The sequence below is a fragment of the Pseudophryne corroboree genome, unplaced genomic scaffold (assembly GCF_028390025.1).
Source record: "Pseudophryne corroboree isolate aPseCor3 unplaced genomic scaffold, aPseCor3.hap2 scaffold_474, whole genome shotgun sequence".
In the NCBI taxonomy this organism is placed as follows: domain Eukaryota; kingdom Metazoa; phylum Chordata; class Amphibia; order Anura; family Myobatrachidae; genus Pseudophryne; species Pseudophryne corroboree.
In genome coordinates, this window is record NW_026970086.1 from 453,537 (window position 1) to 473,786 (window position 20,250).

The following is a 20,250-nucleotide window of genomic DNA, read 5'->3' on the forward strand; positions in this document are numbered from 1 at the left end:
CATAGGGCAAGAAGGATGACTTACCTGCGGGAGCTGCCGAGATCAAATGAACTAGGCCGTCGCCAAACAAGGCTTCACCTTCATAGGGAAGAGACTCCCTTTCTTCTTGGAGTCAGCATCAGCATTGCCTTGGTGAATCCACAGTGCCCTCCTATCCGAGACTGCCATGAAATTGGCCCGTGAGCACTTGTGCCCGGTGTAGGATTTTTAAATATGTGTAGTTTACTGTATGCAAGGGTTTAAAACCTTTTAGGAACTGAGCTCTAAGGTGTATTACATGTAGTTTAAAAAAAACAAAAAAGGTTTATTTTATGGCAGTAGTTTCCAAACTGGGGTTCTTGCACTAGTAGCATAGTTTGGTGGTCCAGGACCAATTAAAATTATTTATACTTTATTAAATTGGCAAAACCATTCCCTCACAACATAACTGAACCTGAGGATGACATGCTATAAACACAATTTACTTAATTTTATATTTTTTTCTGAATTTCTCAATAAAAAAAACTTTGGCCTAGGGGTGCCGTGAAACAAATTTTGATACTCTAGGGCAGGGGTGTCAAACCCATGGGCCGCATGCCGCCCCCAATGCATCCTTTTGTGGCCCACAGGCCGGGGTCCGGCAGGGGTCCGACAGGGGTCCTTTTGTGGCCCGATCACCTTGCTTAGAGCGAGGGCAGGAGAGTGCAGCCAGAGTCTTTGCTTTCTATGTGCGGCACCATCTTCCCGAAGAGATCACCGGGAAGATAGTGCCCCTTCCACTGGCTACAGCACAGGTATACTGGGGTGGGGTAGCAAACTGGGGGCCCCAATGGGCCCCTCCAGCAGTCCCTCTACCAAAACACGTCTTTTGGTGGTTTTGCGGTGTTGTTATAACTACATGGTGACGATACTGTAGCACAGAGATTTTCAACCATTTACAACTCACGTCACACAGAACAAGATTTAAATATTGACAAGGCACACTGAAATATAATGGTGATGCATGGTGCAGTATCGTGTCCTAGGATGTCATGTCGCAGCTTCTCCATAGGTAACGCCTGAACAGGCCCGGTGACAGGGGGGACAAAGGGGACACTTGTTCAGGGCTCCAAGTATTAAGAACAGAAATAATGGGGCCACAGTGCCAATATTGCTTTTTAAAGTGTATCCACCAACTGCTCAATTTAAGCAGGAAAACAATTAACAGGCCAACTAAACCCTCCCCCCTCCTTTTACCCCATCACTTTGTCCAGTCCCTGTGGTCCATACTGTATTGCCATTATTATGCATGTTGCTGTGCTGGCCCTTTTCTGAATGTCCCTGCCACCGTCACCGAAGAGCTGGATAGCCCAGTATGAAAACCACCTGCCGGCCTCACTGACGGTCCGAGTCAAAGGCTCCATTTTTTTTTAAAGATCCCTCTGCCAAGTTAAGGGGGGGTTGAGGGGGCCCCAGAGATATCAGTGTACTGGGCCCCAAGATTTCTGTTGCTGGCCCTGACCCTCAGGGGCGTATCTACCCCTTGGCCAGGATGGCACTTGCCAGGGGCACCATCCAGCTGTGCCAACCGTGGCTAAGGGATAGAGTTCTGCAGTCTCGAAAAGGGCGCTATGGCAATCAGCGTGGGACTGACCAATTAGACGGTGAGGTAAGGATACTGAAATTGTCCCAACCCTGTTACAGTTTGAAACGCCCCTCAACTGCTGTCCACTGCTTCACTCCTAGCTCTGCCCCTTTGAAATTATTAATCCCTACCCCCCGGTAGGCGGAGTTCTCCAGGCCCATACTCAGGAGTCACCACTGCTGTACATTATGTGCCGGTTGTAGAGGCAGAGCGGGGAACATCAGAGAACGCCACAAATTACACAGTGGGCAAGGAGATGGCTGGAGACAGCTGCACAGCCATGCCTTGCAAGTTCGAGAGAGCTGTTGAATTTCAGCACTTCAAGTCAGAGCCTGCCCCCTGCTGCCCAAGCAGTCCGTGACAGTTAGTGTCGAGGAAGGGGGGATTTGTGCATGTGTGCTATCAGTGTGTGTGTGGGGGGGGTGGGGGGGTGGAGGATGTGTGTGACTGTGAGGGAGCTGTCAGTGTCAGTGGGGAGAGGAGCAGGAGGGAGTTGTCAGTGTGTGGAAGTGATGAGAGTTGTCAGTACTGGGGAAATGTGTGTGTGTGTGTGTGTGTGTGTGTGTGTGTGTGTGTGTGTGTGTGTGTGTGTGTGTGTGTGTGTGTGTACTAGATTTAGGAGTGTGTGTTTGTGAGAGGTTTCAGTTGGGGAATTAGAGTTCATACAGTAATTAAATGTTTTCATATTGAGAACTACATCTCCCAGCATATACAGTGTGCTGGGGATGCTAACAAGCTTTATTTAAAAGTTTAAAAAACATTGCTTTTATGACTGCAATGGTTAAAAAGGGAGAGCTATAAATCAATTTATCAGTGAATGATCGCAGTTTGAGCTGTTACATTTTACTGAACCACCTATCCCTCCACACTCACTACCTGTCCTCAGGATACATTTACCATCCCGGCAGACGGTATACCGGCGGTCATTTGACAGATGTTGGAATCCTGACACCACTTGGGAGACTGGTGCCGGCACACAGACAGCCAACATCCCGAAGGCGAGTATTGGAGGGAGGGTTAGGACCGGGGGAGCGGGTGTTAGGGAAGGCACTAGGAGGAGGGGGGGGGTTAGTCCTAGCTGCCACCCCCTGAGGGTTAGCCCTATCCGCCACCCCCCCAGAGGGTTAGGATTAGGATTAGGTATCATGTGACTGCTGGAATCCCGAGCGCCGGATGCCATACCCAACCCCCTTTACTTTTTCAGGCATTTCTATCTCTCCTCTCTCTATGGTGTTCCGATTGCCCACTTTCCCTTGTGCTTTTCTCTCTCTCTCCTTTGTTTAGAGCATCAGTTTCTGTAGTCCACTTTATCCTTATTTTTTCCAGTGTTTCACTATCTCTCTGATGTAATGAGGATGTATGGTCTAGAGGGATCAGTAATGCATTGTACTGTATAGAGGCGTCAGGGATGTAGCGTAGGGTATAGAGGCGTCAGGGATGTAGCGTAGGTTATAGAGGCATCAGGAATGTAGCGTAGGGAATAGAGGCATCAGGGATGTAGCGTAGGGTATAGAGGCGTCAGGGATGTAGCATAGGGAATAGAGGCGTCAGGGATGTAGCGTAGGGAATAGAGGCATCAGGGATTTAGCTTAGGGAATATAGGCATCAGGGATGTACTAGCAGGTATATAGAGGTCAGTGTACTGTATAGAGGGGTCAGTAATGCAGTGATGGTTATAGAAAGGTCAGTGATGTAGTGTAGGGTATAGAGGGGTCAGTTATGTAGTGTGGGGTAAAGAGGGGTCAGTAAAGATACTAAGCTGAAGTACTTAGAACACTTCTTGAATTAAGACACAACCTGCAAGAAAAAGTATGCAATATGGGTGAAAAGGCAAATGTCAGAGGTCTGATACAAGTGACCAGCTCCACACCTTGCACCACATAGCGTTATGTTAAACTGGGATATGTTCTTTTTTGGTGTGTGTGTGTGTGTGTGTGTGTGTGTGTGTGTGTGTATGTGTGTGTGTGTGTGTGTGGGGGGGGGGGTGCCAAAGGAAATTTTTGCTATTGGCTCCTTTGGTCTAGAACCAGCCCTGATCACAAAATATTTTTGTCTGAGCAGACTGGACACTGATCAGCGTTGGCTCATTCTCAGCCCCCCGCCCAGCCTCTGCTGCCAACAGACTGCTATTAGCTAGTTAACCTTCTGCCTTCCCTATCTATGACACAGACTGCTGCTAATGCTACCAGAATGTTCCCAGTGGCTTCACACCAACAGTGAATCCCAGCCGATGATGTAGGGCAGCGTGTGGGGGAGGGGGTCAGTTGCTGTGGCTCCAACATGGTAACCGCCAATGGACTGCAATGCTTTATCGAAAGGGGGGGCGCCAGTCCCTTACTTTGCCAGGGGCGCTTGGACCCCTAGCTACACCTCTGTTGACCCTAACCGATACCCCTAAACTAACCATAATTCCTGCAGTAAAAATCCATGTTTCTATGTATATAGGGGGTCATTCCGAGTTGATCGCTTGCTGCCGTTGTTCGCTGCGTAGCAATCAGTTGAAAAAAAATGGCTAATCTGTGCATGCGCATGCTCCGTAATGTGCATGCGCATCGTACGGGTACAAAGTCCATTGTGGTTTTGCACTAGTTCTAGCGATTATTCCAATCACAGAACAGGCCACAAGGAGATTGACAGAAAGAGGGCGTTTCTGGGTGTCAACTGACCGTTTTCAGGGAGTGCTTGGAAAAATGCAGGCGTGGCAGAAGAAATGCAGACGTGGCTGGGCATTCGCTGGATGGGTGTGTGACATCAAAAGCCGTCCCTCGGTTGTTAGAATCAACGCACACGAAGTGTAACTACAGTGCTGGTCTTATTTTGAAACGATTTTGCAGGCGCTCTGCTGCTCAAGTGTTCGCACTTCTCCAAAGTGAATATACACTCTCCAGTGGGCAGCGACAATGCGTTTGCATGGCTGCTAAAAACTGCTAGCGAGCAATCAACTCAGAATGACCCCCATAGTGTATTGCAAGAAAATATCTGTAAATCCAATGGTACCGTAAGTGCGGTATATACTCGCACTTCTTTGCGGGGTGAGAACATCTCCCCTAAGTGAAGTCAGCCCTATGAATAGAGTTTGTGTGATCCCTGTGCAGCAGTCACAGAAAGGGTTCATCTCTGCAGTTTGTCACTCAAATTACATTGCTGCATTTTTTCTAGAAGTGGATCTGAGAGCTGTTACCCGCAGACCAGCTACAATAATTATCCTGGGTACTCACTAGACCAGTGGTTCTCAAACTGCACCCTGGGGTGCCTCAGGACACTTGCAGGGGTGCCTTGGATTGGTGGTCCAGGACCAATTCAAAATATTTATAGTTAGTGTTATAGGCAAAACCAGTGCTGTTGGCTGGCAATCATAACAGATGTGCACAAGCAGAAGCAAATCCTGTCCCCTACCAAAGGGCCAGTGCTAGGGTGTTTGGCGCCTCCCTGCAAACTATTAATTTGGGCCCTCTCTCCAATACTTAATAAAGGGACAGTGCGCTCCTTAAAAAAAGAAGGTGTGGTATCACAAGGAAGGGGCATGGCCACACAATAGCACCCCAAATCAAAATACGCCACACAGTAGCACTATCTTATTGTCATTACACCGCATGTAATAATAATAATAATAATAATAATAATACCCACAGTCGCAGTGCCCTTTATACACATAACCACCATATCAGTGCAGCTTACACACATAATGCCAACAGTAGCAGTGCCCCTTCTACACATGCCCACGGTGGCAATCCTTTACATGGCAAATATCAACCTGGTTTTGCCATGTAAAGGATTGCCACTTTAAAAAACAAACAATGAAAAAAAAAAAAAAAACAACAGGAAAAAACACAAAATCTCTCACTTTCTGATTCTCACACCCTATTACATTCCTCCCTATATATTTAAATGTTTCTATTACTGTATGTTCCCTCTTCCCTTCTCCAAACTATACACATAATCTTTTAGTATTTCCAGGTAAGTTTTGTGATGTAGGCCATGCACAATTTTAGTTGCCCTAATGTATTTACAGCCTTCTGGAGATATGGCTTCTGGAACTGAACACAGGATTCTAAATGTGGCTGTACCAAGGACCTATACAGTGGCATTACAGGTTGAGTATCCCTTATCCAAAATGCTTGGGACCAGAGGAATTTTGGATATCGGATTTTTCTGTATTTTGGAATAATTGCATACCATAACGAGATATTATGGTGATGGGACCTAAATCTAAGCACAAAATGCATTTATGTTTCATATACACCTTATACACACAGCCTGAAGGTCATTTTAGCCAATATTTTTTATAACTTTGTGCATTAAACAAAGTGTGTGTACATTCACAGAATTCATTCATGTGTCATATACACCTTATACACACAGTCTGAAGTTCATTTAATACAATATTTTTAATAACTTTGAGTATTAAACAAAGTTTGTGTACACTGAGCCATCAAAAAACAAAGGTTTCACTATCTCAGTCTCACTCAAAAAAGTCCGTATTTCGGAATATTCCGTATTTCGGAATATTTGCATATGGGATACTCAACCTGTATTACTTTTTTCTGCTACTGGTTCTTTAACCTATGCAAACAAGCATCTGACTTGCCTTTCCTATTGCTTTGTTACATTGCTCACCTGAAATAGTAATACTTAGATAGCTTTCCTCTTGCCATTATAATGCCCTTAATATTATAGTTAGCCTTTGCATTTTTGAGACGTGTATGATTTTGCATTTTTTGGCATTAAATGTTGCCATGTTCTTGACCATTCCTCTAGTCCAGGGGCAGAACTGCCAGAGACAACGGAGTCAGTTGCCGCCGGGCTCCAGCCCTGAAGGGGCTCCAGCCCTAAAGGGGCTTCCTCCATTGCCCCCCGGCTGTTACGTGCCCTTCCTACTAAATAGACAAAGGCGCTACCAGCAGGGTCTCGCAGTTTGTACATTCCATGCCGTAACACCCTCCTTTCCACCTTTTTCAAGACCCAGCCCAGCAGCCTCGCCGCTGCCACCACCGCTAGCTGCAGCACTGCCAGCGGTGGGGTGCCCCTGCTTCTTCTCACACCACAGATAGCTGGGCAGCACTGCAACTGCCTGCCTGATTGCTCCGCCCCCTTCCGGCTCCCAAGCACCTCTGCTGCCCAGTGATCCAGTAGCCTGCTGCTAGGAAGAAGTGGCCGAGCTTCAGCAAGCGAGTCTGGACACTGGAGGAGGAAGCCATGATAACCAGATAATGGGGAGTGGAGAGCCAGTTCCAAGGTAATACTTTATACAGCTGGTTGAGATCCTGGTCGGTGGATATGGATTCCAAGAAAACCCTGGAGGTGCTTCCTTTCAAGGGAGACACTCTCTTTGGAGAAGACCTCAATAAGATTGTAGCTGATCTGGCTACTGCTAAAACAGCTTGCCTACCTCGTATGACTCCTACCACGCAGAAGGCTAAAAGTACTTTCCCTTGGCCCTTTCATCCCTCAGGTAAAGCGTACCCAAGGTCAGGCATACCCAAAGCAAGCTCATGCTTCCAGACCTGCCAAGCCCAGACTGAAGCAAGCCTGGGCTGCCCATCAGCCTGCTTCCAAAACGGACAAGCCTGCCGCATGACGGTGCAGGCCTCCCTCTGGGGGATCCCAGGGTGGGGGGCCCGACTTTTAGGTTTGGCATAGAAAGGTATAATTCTAAGCTAGAGAATTCTGTTTGGAGCTCACCTTGTACTTTGTGAAGAAATAATCAGCATTGTTGCTGAGCAGATACATGTAGTGTGTGGCTGCAAACTGCATGGATCTGCTGCGTTGTAATGCTGATACTTTTTTTTTTGCAAAGTACCAATAGCTTCATATAATGTTCACAATTTTTATGCAGGATCAAATAGCTCAATAGGTAGGGTGTTTGATTAGAATTCAACAGGTTATAGGTTTGAATCCTGGGTATGGTAGTTTGAGATGTGTTATTTAATAAAGTATGTTGTTCTGACTGCTGGGATATCATACTAAATAAATGGAGTTGATCAATTTTTTTTTAATTTTTTTTTTAAACTAGGGACAATTTACAGATACTTTTCTTTATAACTGAGATTGCCCCCTGGAACTTCACATCAGTTGACAACTATGCATGAGTGGGCAGTGCTTGCTCTGGATCTGCCCACCCATTTATGTGCCGTCATAAAAGAAAGCACAACTGACAGTTATCCTGGGCGTACACTACACAATTATCTGTCAGGCTATCTATCCAGTCTGGATGGATGGAATGAAAATCTGGTAATGTATAGTAGCAAATGTCAATTAACCATTTGCTCCCAAACACTAGAAAAGTGGTCAAAAATGGTCATTACACAAATTGGTTAAACCCAAAATTTAACCAATTTGTTTAGGGGACCATGTTTGTCCATTTTCTAGTGTTTGAGAGTAAATCGTTGATGGTCATTTGCTCACATAGATAACCGGATTTCTATTCCAACCAGCCAGTGTTGGAGATATGGTCTGCCAGATTACATAATGCATACCAGAGCCATAACTAGACTTTTTGGTGCCCTGTGACAGAGAATTATATGCCCCCCCCCCCTCCCCTCCCCATTTTTGCAATATGGACAAAAGGCGCATGCCTTGTGGGGAAGGGGCATAACAAGATTGGTCTCAGAGAAAGCACATGAGATATGAAGATATATCTAGTATACTTGACACTCAATGGTTTGTGGTATTGCCGGGGTGCCCTCCTTAAATGCATATACAGTCACACATGGCGTGTTTGTGCAAATGGCATATCAGCAGTCAGCACTAACTGGTGACATGCCATTTGTACAAGTAAGCCATGTGTGACTAATATATAAACATACTTTATTAAATAACACCTCAAACTATCATACCCAGGATTCAAATCTATAACCTGTTGAATTCTAATCAAACACCCTACCCATTGAGCTACTTGATCCTGCATCTATTCTAACCTCCAAAAACAGATTCAGTTGCATTTTCCAGCGTGTTTTGTTTGCGCCTTTGCAAATGTCTTACATCGACAAACTTATTTAGTACTATTTTGCAAATAGGGTTACATTGTCGCAACATTGTGTTCCCTAATTGCTTGATTTTTTAAATGCAACAATTGATAAAGACACCTGATAATTGCTCTGTGGAGTGTTATTTTGTGTCTACTTCTTATCTACATTTAATTCCCTACCTCTAATCAAGGCATTTTTAAATGCTGGGGGCTGCCAGGACGTGAGGCCTACCTAGACTTTAGATCGGAATTTGAATGTACTTGTGAACTAACTTAATTTCCTACTTCTAAATTCATTCCAAAATTCACTACTTACATTAATCCTGTAGTTGGGCATTTTGAGCCTTCAATTGTGGGTATTGTTTTGTGTCCAGACCAGCAGCTGGTGGTGTGCATTTGCTGGAAAGGCATCGAAGACCTCCGATATGCTGCATCTCCTGATGTGTGTCTCCCTCAAGTGGCTGTCAGCAAATGCATGCTAGACACCCCATTCCAAGCTGATTGTGACATCACGGAACATGCATCATAGAACAGGCATGCTAGAATATGGGTCTTCAACCTGCGACCCTCCAGCTGCTGTGGAACTACATATACCAGCATGCCCTGCCTCAGTTTTAGCATACCTTAATAGCAAAACTGTGGCAGGGCATGCTGGGATGTGTAGTTTCACAGCAGCTGGAGGGCCACAGGATGAAGACCCATATGCTAGAGCCAAGCCGCAGGTACATTGAATGCTAGCAAGCTGAATGTTTAAATCCTTTTTGTTCCGCAGCATTCCAATGCGGAAGATTCCATGGAACCAGAGATTATTCCATTGAGAAGGACATGCTGCCTGGATGACTGCACTGTGCAAATTAAATCACGGAGCCAGTTGGCTTGTGGGTGGCTCTGGTGACTGGGTGGTTGGGTGGGCGGTGTGTCAGAGGTGGAGCACATGCAAATGAATGTGTATCATCCTGCTAGTGAGAGTGAAAACTCATGCAGGAGTGTGCCTGCTTGTCAGTGGGTTATGCACCTTGCCAGGCGTCAAATCTACATGGAGCAGCTGGAGGGGACAAGAGCAGGTTTGCAAAATATAGATAGAAGAGCATATATGCTGGCTCATTCTCCATGATTGTGTCAGCTTATGTTTTGGTGCACTGCCATTTTGGTTAAACGCAAGTGTAGTTGCTTCTCGCCCTTTTGGCTGTGATCTTGTATCGTGGTTGAAGAGTCTGCTGGAGGGATTGTTTTCTTCATTGACGAGAGACTGAAGATATTACAGGATGGAAGGCTTGGGAACACTATCTGTTTTTCAGTTGTGGAAGAGTTGAAAGACAGCTTTTCCTTGCCAATATCTCTCTTTTGCAAAGAGCTGCACATTGGAAAATTCAGGGCTATGCCGTGTAGATGAAGCACTAACAGGGGGCTTTAAAATTTTCATTCTAGTTTCCTTCGTTTGGGAGAAAAATGCAAAGGTACAAGACAGCTTTTCCTTGCCAATATCTCTCTTTTGCAAAGAGCTACGCATTGGAAAATTCAGGGCTATGCCGTGTAGATGATGGCCTAACAGGAGGCTTTAAAATTTTCTTTCTAGTGTCCTTCGTTTGGGAGAAAAATGCAAAGGTACAAGACAGCTTTTCCTTGCCAATATCTCTCTTTTGCAAAGAGCTACGCATTGGAAAATTCAGGGCTATACCGTGTAGATGAAGCACTAACAGGAGGCTTTAAAATTTTCATTCTAGTGTCCTTCGTTTGGGAGAAAAATGCAAAGGTAGCTTGTGCCATCGCCACTCTGCTCCTTGTGCCGCCTTGACGGTTTACATGAGCCACTGCGGTGACGTTGTCTGACTGGATCAGAACCGGTTGGTCGCAAAGTAAGGTCTCCGCTTGACGTAGGGCATTGTATATGGCCCCTAGTTTCAGGATGTTGATGTGAAGACAAGTCTCTTTACTTGACCAAAGCCCTTGGAAATTTCTTCCCTGTGTGACTGCTCCCCAACCTTGGAGGCTTGCATCTGTGGTCACCAGGATCCAGTACTGAATGCCGAATCTGCGTCACTCGAGAAGGTGAGCACTCTGCAGCCACCACAGGAGTGATACCCTGACCCTGGGGGACAGGGTGATCAACCAATGCATCTGTAAATGTGACCCAGACCACTTGTCCAGTAGGTCCCATTGGAAAGTATTCGCATGGAACCTGCCGAATGGAATGGCTTTGTATGATGCCACCATCTTTCCCAGGACTCGAGTGCAGTGATGCACTGACACAAGTTTTGGTTTCAATAGGTTCCTGACAAGAGTCATGAGTTCCTGGGCCTTTTCTATCGGGAGATAAACCCTCTTCTGGTCTGTGTCCAGAATCATGCCCAAGAAAGACAGACGAGTCGTAGGAACCAACTGCGACTTTGGGATATTGAAAATCCAGCCGTGTTGCTGTAACACTTTCAGTGAAAGTGATACGCTGTTCAGCAACTGCTCTCTTGATCTCGCTTTTATGAGATCGCTCAAGTACGGGATAATTGTGACACCTTGCTTGCGCAGGAAAACCATCATTTCCACCATTACCTTGGTGAAAATTCTCTGGGCCGTGGAGAGACCAAACAGCAACGTCTGAAATTGGCAATGACAGTCCTGTACCGCAAATCTGACGTACGACTGATGAGATGGATAAATTTGGACATGAAGGTATGCATCCTGTACACAAATGCGGACAACAGGTGTCAAGCCGTGTGTTGCCTTTGTCAAGCTGTAATAAGTAGGGGTAAGGACGTTAACCACCTCAGAACATCCTCCCTTATACGTCACCTGCAGCGCATTAATCATAAGTCAGTGACAAGTTCAAAAACTTTGGATGACAGCGGAAGCAGTCCACTGACCACTAAATCCCTTCCTCTTGTAACCAATCTCCTGCAAACCACACCACCAACTCCCTCAGTGTCAATTTCCTCCTTAGACAGGAGAGCCAATAGTCCTGCAGGCCATGTCACTGGCAAGTCTGACGAGTCCTCTCCTGCCTGGGATTCCTCCGATGCATCCTTGAGTGTAACGCCTACTGCTGCTGGCGCTGCTGTTGTTGCTGCTGGGAGTCGATCGTCATCCCAGAGGGGAAGTCGGAAGACCACTTGTACTACTTCCAGTAGGCAATTGACTGTCCAACAGTCCTTTGCGAGGAAGATGAAATATCACAGCAGTCATCCTGCTGCAAAGCGGATAACTCAGGTCTTGTCAGCCTGGGTGGTGAGAAACGTGGTTCCGGTATCCATCGTTAATTCAGAGGCAACTAGAGACTTGATTGAGGTACTGTGTCCCCGGTACCAAATGCCATCTAGGTTCCATTTCTCTAGGCAGGCGATACCGAAAATGTACACAGACCTCAGAAAAAGAGTCACCAGTGTCCTAAAAAATGCAGTTGTACCCAATGTCCACTAGTCCACATGTCCGTGGTTAAGTGGAGCAGGGCAGACTCAGGACTATATGACTGTGACAGCCCACTGGGTAGATGTATTGCCTCCCGCAGCAAGAACAGCAGCGGCGGCACCAGTAGCAGCATCTCGCAAATGCCAACTCGTTCCTAGGCAGGCTACGCTTTGTATCACCGCTTTCCATAAGAGGCACACAGCTGACAACCTCTTACGGAAACTGAGGAACATCATCGCAGAATGGCTTACCCCAATTTGACTCTCCTGGGGATTTGTGACATCGGACAACGCCACCAATATTGTGCGTGCATTACATCTGGGCAAATTCCAGCACGTCCCATGTTTTGCACATACATTGAATTTGGTGGTGCAGAATTATTTAAAAAACGACAGGGGCGTGCAAGAGATGCTGTCGGTGGCCCGAAGAATTGCGGGCCACTTTCTGCATTCAGCCACCGCGTGCCGAAGACTGGAGCACCACCAAACATTCCTGAACCTGCCCTGCCATCCTCTGAAGCAAGAGGTGGTAACGAGGTGGAATTCAACCCTCTATATGCTTCAGAGGATGGAGGAGCAGCAAAAGGCCATTCAAGCCTATACATCTACCCACGATATAGGCAAAGGAGGGGGAATGCACCTGACTCAAGCGCAGTGGAGAATGATTTCAACGTTGTGCAAGGTTCTGCAATCCTTTGAACTTGCCACACGTGAAGTCAGTTCAGACACTGCCAGCCTGAGTCAGGTCATTCCCCTCATCAGGCTTTTGCAGAAGAAGCTGGAGACATTGAAGGAGGAGCTAAAACAGAGCGATTCCGCTAGGCATGTGGGACTTGTGGATGGAGCCCTTAATTCGCTTAACCAGGATTCAATCTGTTGAAATCAGAGCAATAAATTTTGGCCACCGTGCTCGATCCTAGATTTAAAACCTACATTGTATCTCTCTTTCCTGCAGACACAAGTCTGCAGAGGTTCAAAGACCTGCTGGTGAGAAAATTGTCAAGTCAAGCGGAACGTGACCCGTCAACAGCTCCTCCTTCACATTCTCCCGCAACTGGGGGTGCGAGGAAAAGGCTAAGAATTCCGAGCCCACCCGCTGGCGGTGATGCAGGGCAGTCTGGAGTGAGTGCTGACATCTGGTCCGGACTGAAGGACCTGGCAACGATTACTGACATGTCGTCTACTGTCACTGCATATGATTCTGTCACCTTTGAAAGAATGGTGGAGGATTATATGAGTGACCGCATCCAGGTAGGCACGTCAGACAGTCCGTATGTATACTGGCAGGAAAAAGAGGCAATTTGGAGGCCCTTGCACAAACTGGCTTTATTCTACCTAAGTTGCCCTCCCTCCAGTGTGTACTCCAAAAGAGTGTTTAGTGCAGCCGCTCACCTTGTCAGCAATCGGCGTACGAGGTTACTTCCAGAAAATGTGGAGAAGATGATGATCATCAAAATGAATTATAATCAATTCCTCCGTGGAGACATTCACCAGCAATTGCCTCCAGAAAGTACACAGGGATCTGAGATGGTGGATTCCAGTGGGGACGAATTAATAATCTGTGAGGAGGGCGATGTACACAGTGAAAGGGGTGAGGAATCGGAGGATGATGAGGTGAACATCTTGCCTCTGTAGAGCCAGTTTGTGCAAGGAGAGATTGATTGCTTCTTTTTTGGTGGGGGTCCAAACCAACCAGTCATTTCAGTCAGCCGTGTGGCAGACCCTGTTGCTGAAATGATGGGTTCGTCAATGTTTTTCTTTTCAATCTAAGCCCCTGCAGTTTTTTGTAAGAATCTGCTTCGCTATGATGATCAACAAGTCACAAGGGCAAACACTCAGGGCTGGAGGCGTAGATCTTAGGACCAGCTGCTACAAGCATGGCAAAGGTGTCACTATCATTGGTGACACCCAGAAAGGCAGCGAGGGAGATTGTAATGCAGTGCGCGCAGATAAGCAGCGCAATGGTAAAATGGAGGCATGGTCTCATAGGTAGGGGTGTGGCCTGTTGGCCTGAATCTCCATTTTGTTTCTCCGGGTATCCCGGGGGTTGAGTGCTGCACCCGGGGACTAGTGTGTGAGTGGTGCTGGCTCCTGCACAGTGACAGAAACTGGGTGTTGCACGTAATGTCACAGTAAAACACCCATATTCTGTCACTGAAGAGGAGCCGGCACTTTGGTGTCACCCCCCTTGGCGGGTGACACTCGGGTGTGGGCCGCAACCCCGTTGTGATGCCACTGACCCATGGGAAGCTTTACGTGGCTTACCCATGTGTTAGTAGCCCCAAGCATCTTTTGTGTTAGTCCCTGAAGAAAAACTTCAAATATTTACAAATAAATTTTGTAATCAATGGGCCTAATTCAGTAAGGATTGCAAATTCTGCTAAGTAACAGAATTTGCAATCCTTTGGTTCGCATGCTGGGGCCACCCAGCATGCCGCCTCCCTTCTTGACCACGCTGAAATTGCAGTCGCAGTGCAGTTCAGCGTGATCATAAAAAATGGGTTAGCCTCCTGTTGGTGCAGACTGTATGTGTGCGCAGGAAGCCGCCACCATTTTTGTGATCGCAGCTGCTGCATGTGATGTCATGCAACCGCTCTGACCACGCCTCCTGTTTCTCCGTTGCCGACCCCATTTTGAAGCCCTGCCCACGCACCGCTCCATCTCCGACTTGGAAATGGAGTGTTGCTGACCCCCCCCCCCCCCAGCACCGATTGACAGTCAGAGGCGATCGCATTAACTGCGGGGTGCCACAGAAAATGCAGGCGCATGCGTATGCTCTTAGCAATTTTTGCAGTTGGACTGCTTATTGCGATTGCAATCCAACCTGAATCAGGCTCTATTACCTATCACAATGCACTGCGGGTAGTACAAAATGGGGTTAATATAAGAGAAAACCCCCCAGAGCTGTGCTCCTTAACTGTCCCTGGTGGCTAGTGGAGCGGCTGCCCAGTAATCAGTGTCCACGCCAGTGCGCACATGGCCCGCCCCCTACAGCCACGCTGGATCACGGTATAGTGTGGGCACAGAAGTCCCTTACCTCCCTTTCATCAGCGGCCTCGTGATCCCGGAGGGCGGTGTGTGTGTGACTGACCTTAGGAAGAAACCGGAGCCTCCGCTGCAGTGACCCAGCAACCAGGGCGCGGGAGTATACTGCGCCGCTGGGAGTGATGGAGCTGCAGTAAAGATGTCTATTAGACCTAGCCTGCTGCAGCCCTTGTAGATTCTTATAAAAAAAAGTTCTTCTTTTCTTGTCAAAATTAATAGCTAAGAATAGGCTGCCTGAGGCAGCCCCCTCTTAAGTGTCCTGCTACTGAAGGCACCAACTACAAACTGAGCTCCCTGTTCATGGAAGCGAGGTTATAGAGGAGGGGGCGCTGAGCATCTTGGGAACAGTCAAAAGCTTTGAGCCTGTTGGTGCCTCAGATCAAGATCCTACTCTACACCCCAATGTGAATCCTTGTGGAGTCCAGTGTACCCCACAGAAGAAATGAATGTGTCACACCCATTGGCAGCAACATTAGAATAGCTGCTGATGGGCACAATTGAGAAAGGAAGGGGGGAAAACATTTGAATCCAGCACATATATGTAATTTGAATATGTAATTTGTACCTTCCTACTTTAAAATGTAATGGATGAACCTCACCCTGTGAGAACTATCTTCATGATCAAGAGATCTCATACGCAAGAAAAGCATGTGCTGGGATAGGGCTGTGGAGGGCGGCTGCTCGGGCACACACCCGTCAAGTTAAGGAGATTCAACTGAGGAAGCACAAGGGAACTGCAGGGAGACCACATATTTTCAGATGAACATGAGAGGGCGGAAAGCTGCCTAATACTGAAGCACCCTCAAACATCAAACCATATGCAACAACTAGTACAAGCATTCCTGGGGAAAGGTCTGCAGCAGACGGATTTGCATACAGTGATGTCATCCAAGCAATGGGCATAGTTGGCTGCAACCCTCGTCTGCATATGAAAAGAGAAAATGGTCACGCAGGGCATGGCGGCCTTTGTGGGGTTGCGCTTGGATGACCCCTAGATCGCTTTATACACCCCCATCAGTGTGGGGCTCATGTTGGCCATGCCCAAGCCCCTGAAGCATTCAAGCTGATTTCTTGCAGCAGCTGGACCCAGTAACAGCTCCAGAGTTGCTCTACAAGACAAGTAAAAGGGTGTGAGCCCTGCAGCACCACCTGTAGTTTGCATACACACATATATAGGACAGCATCTCTTATATGCCCCAGGGGCAATAAAATAGTAGCCTTATCTAGGGTATCCGTCCATGCCGCTACAGCACTACACACCCAGGCCGACGCAATTGCCGGTCTGAGTAAGGTACCTGAATGTGTATAAATGGACTTCAGGGTAATCTCCTGTTTGCGGTCAGCAGACTCTTTGAGGGTAGCCGTATCCTGGGACGGGAGGGCTACCTTCTTGGATAAGCGTGTTAATGCTTTGTCCACCCAAGGGGAGGATTCCCATCGTAACCTATCCGTTGATGGGAAAGGGGAATCCTTTTGGAAATCTGCAGGAGATTCCCAAGCTTTTTCACATAACTCGTTCAGCTCGTGTGAGGGGGGAAAGGTTACCTCAGGCTTCTTTCCCTTGTACATATGTACCCTCTTGTCAGGGACAGGGGGCTCCTCTGTGATGTGCAAAACATCTTTTATTGCCATAATCATATATCAAATGTATTTTGCCAATTTTGGCTGTAACTTTGCATCATCGTAATCGACACTGGAGTCAGAATCCGTGTCGGTATCTGTGTCAACAATCTGGATAGTGGGCGCTTATGAGACCCTGACAGTCCCTGCGACATAGGATTAGGCATTGGTTGAGACCCTGACTGTCCCAAAGCTTCTGCCTTGTCTAATCTTTTGTGCAATGAGTTTACACTAGCATTTAAAACATTCCACATATCCATCCAATCAGGTGTCGGCGGAGACACCACGTTCATTTGCTCCCGCTCCTCTCTAATATAGCCTTCTTCCTCAGACATGTCGACACACGCGTACCGACACACCACACACACAGGGAATACTTTTACTGAAGACATTTCCCCCACAAGGCCCTTTGGAGAGACAGAGAGAGAGTATGCCAGCACATACCCCAGCGCTATATAACCCAGGAATAGCACAGTAACTTAATGTTTGAACAATCGGTGAGGGGGAACATCTTGAAACCCCAGTTTGTACCCTTGGGACACTATTTGTAAAACACACGAGTCCATGTCCGAATGAATCCAGAACTGACTGAAGAGTTTTAGACGTGCCCCCACTGGTGCGGGCTCCTGCAAGAGAGCCCCAGCGTCATGCAGTGGATTTGGCAGAAGCAGAGGATGATCTCTGCTCCTGCGATCTTGAAGAGGATGCAGACCTCTTCTCTCTTCTCCTTCCTCTACCTGCAAAGAAAGGGGAATCTTAACTTCTTGCATATCTATTGGGCCGAAATGACTGCATCAGATAATGATGCGTCTTCATCCGTTGGGAGGGAACATAGGGCAAGAAGGTTGACTTACCTGCGGGAGCTGCCGAGATCAAATTAACTAGGCAGTCACCAAACAAGGCTTCACCTTCATAGGGAAGAGACTCCCTTTCTTCTTGGAGTCAGCATCAGCATTCTCTTGGTGAATCCACAATGCCCTCCTATCCGACACTGCCATGAAATTGGCCCGTGAACTCAAGAGTCCTATATCCCTTGCAGTCTCACGTAAGTATGCTGCAGTGTCCTTGATATGATACAACGTAAGGAGTATCCCATCTCTCCAGGGTATCTATATCGGATGACAAGGTATTCGACCAATTCTTGAATACTACTACTCACCCATGCACATGTAATGGCAGGTCTAAGTAATGTACCCGTGGTTACATAACTAGAAATAATGTAGCTTCCTGCATACGATCCGCTGGATTTGTGACAGGGCCCCGTGCAGAACAGGGGGTGACTCCCACTTTATTCTGTCCGTGGTGGGAAATGAATAAACAACCAGAATCCTTTTGGGGATTTGAAACCATCTTGTCGAGCTGGCCCAGACTTTCTCAAACAGAGATGGAGGAACGTTACATCAGCTTTCATTATATATCTATATATACATACATATAGACCCCTTTGTCAGGAACAGCAGGGTCTTCAGTGATTTTAATATGTCCTTAATATCCACAATCATGTACTGAATGCTCCTTGCCAATATTGGATCTAATCAGGAAACATTATGGTCGACATAAGTATCAGTATCCGTGTCAGTATCAGTGTGTAGTAACTGGGCAAAATAACATTTTTGCGACCCAGCGGGGCCTGAGGGAAAAGAAACATAGCCATGAATATCACATCTATTCTCTACGTCTGTGTCTGGGACACAGATTTATCCAACCTTACTCTGATATTACTGAAACATTTACCCAGTCAGTTATTGGTGGTGCCAACAGGGCCACCATCATATGTCTGCATTCCTAATATAGTTTCCTCTTGGGAAAAAAATTCAGCCACCGACATGTTGACACACATATACCAAGTACCCACAGACACACCGGCTTATGGGGGACAGACCGTCAGTAAATCTGTCAGAGGGACACAGAGGATTTTTCAGCTCACAATCCAGCGCCAAAAGTACACAGTCTGGGAAATAATAAACTCTATAGTGATAGACTTGTAATGCTCTAAAGATGTTCTGGTGAGGTGAGGAAGAAGCCCCGCCGCTGTAATGGCGCGTATCTGTCCCGCTCAGAAATAATTAATTACGCTAGTGGGGTAAGGACAGTGCCCAGGCACTAATGTCCACTTTTTCCAGCCTTTTGTGAGGAATTTATGCTGCCCAGGGTGCCCCCCCCCCCGTGCCCTGCACCCTGCAGTGCCTGTGTTTGTGTGTGAGCATGGCGCGCAGCGTTCCGCTCGCTGCTCGGTACCTCAGAATGCCGTCACTGAAGAAGAAGTCTTCTGTTCTTCTGCTACTCACCTGTCTTCTGGCTCTGTAAGGGGGTGACGGCAGGCTGCGGGAGTGTGCATCTAGGCGTACCCAGCGATCAGCACCCTCAGGAGCTAATGGTGTCCTGTCAGCCTGAAGCAGAGCCATTGAACTCACTAGAAGTTGGTCATACTTCTCTCCCCTAAGTCCCACGAAGCAGGGAGACTGTTGCCAGCAGCCTCCCTGAAAATAAAAAAAACTAACAAGTCTTTTCAGAGAAACTCAGTAGAGCTCCCCTGTAGTGCATCCAGTATCACTGCGCACAATACTAAAACTGGAGTCTGGAGGAGGGGCATAGAGGGAGGAGACAGTTCACACCCTTTGAAAGTCTTAAAGTGCCCATGTCTCCTGCGGATCCCGTCTATACCCCATGGTTCTTAATGTGACCCCAGCATCCTCTAGGACGTATGAGAAAACAAATAACGCACACACGAGGAGGAGAGAACTAAGGAAGCTATAAGGAGAAGAGGGGAGGGAGGGGGGGTTGAAAGGTAAGGTAGTAAAGGCATATTGGATAAACTACAACCTTATACATATTCATTAATGTACCAGTAGTTAGAAGTAGAAGAGCTCTAACAGAAACCACAAAGCTTATCTAAAGCCACACCACACTGGATATGCCCAATCTCATTTGATTTTTGAAGCAAAGCAGTATTGGACTTTGTTAATACATGGATGGGAGACTGCTTGGTAGTATCAGATTCTTTAGGTGTTTTTAAACTACCAACACCATTTTCTTGGTACATTTAATTTTTACATGTATTCTTTTATGTACCAGAAGTTAGAAGTAGAAGAGCTGTAACAGAAACCACCAGCTCATCTACAGCCACAGCACACTGGATTTGCCCAATCTCTCCTGATCATGGAAGCTGAGCAGTGTTGGTCCTGGTTTTAGTACTTGGATGGGAGACCACAAGGAAATACCAGGAGCTGTGTGTATTTTTACAATACTAACACCGTTCTCTTGATGCATTCCATTTTGAAACATTGGGGCAGATCTATTAAGCCTGGTGAACTGATAAAGTGCAAGGTGATAAAGTACCAGCCAGTCAGCTCCTAACTGTCATTTTTCAAACCCAGCCTGTGACATGGCAATTAGGAGCTGATTGGCTGGTACTTTATCACCATGCAAATTATCATTTCACCAGGTTTAATAAATCGGCTGCTTACTCATTTATGTACGAGTAGTTAGAAGTAGAAGAACTCTAACAGAAACCACTAAGCTCATCTACAGCCACACCACACTGTATATGCCCAATATCACCTGATTTTGGGCCTGGTTTGTTCTTGGATGTGAGACCACCTGGGAATACCAGGTGC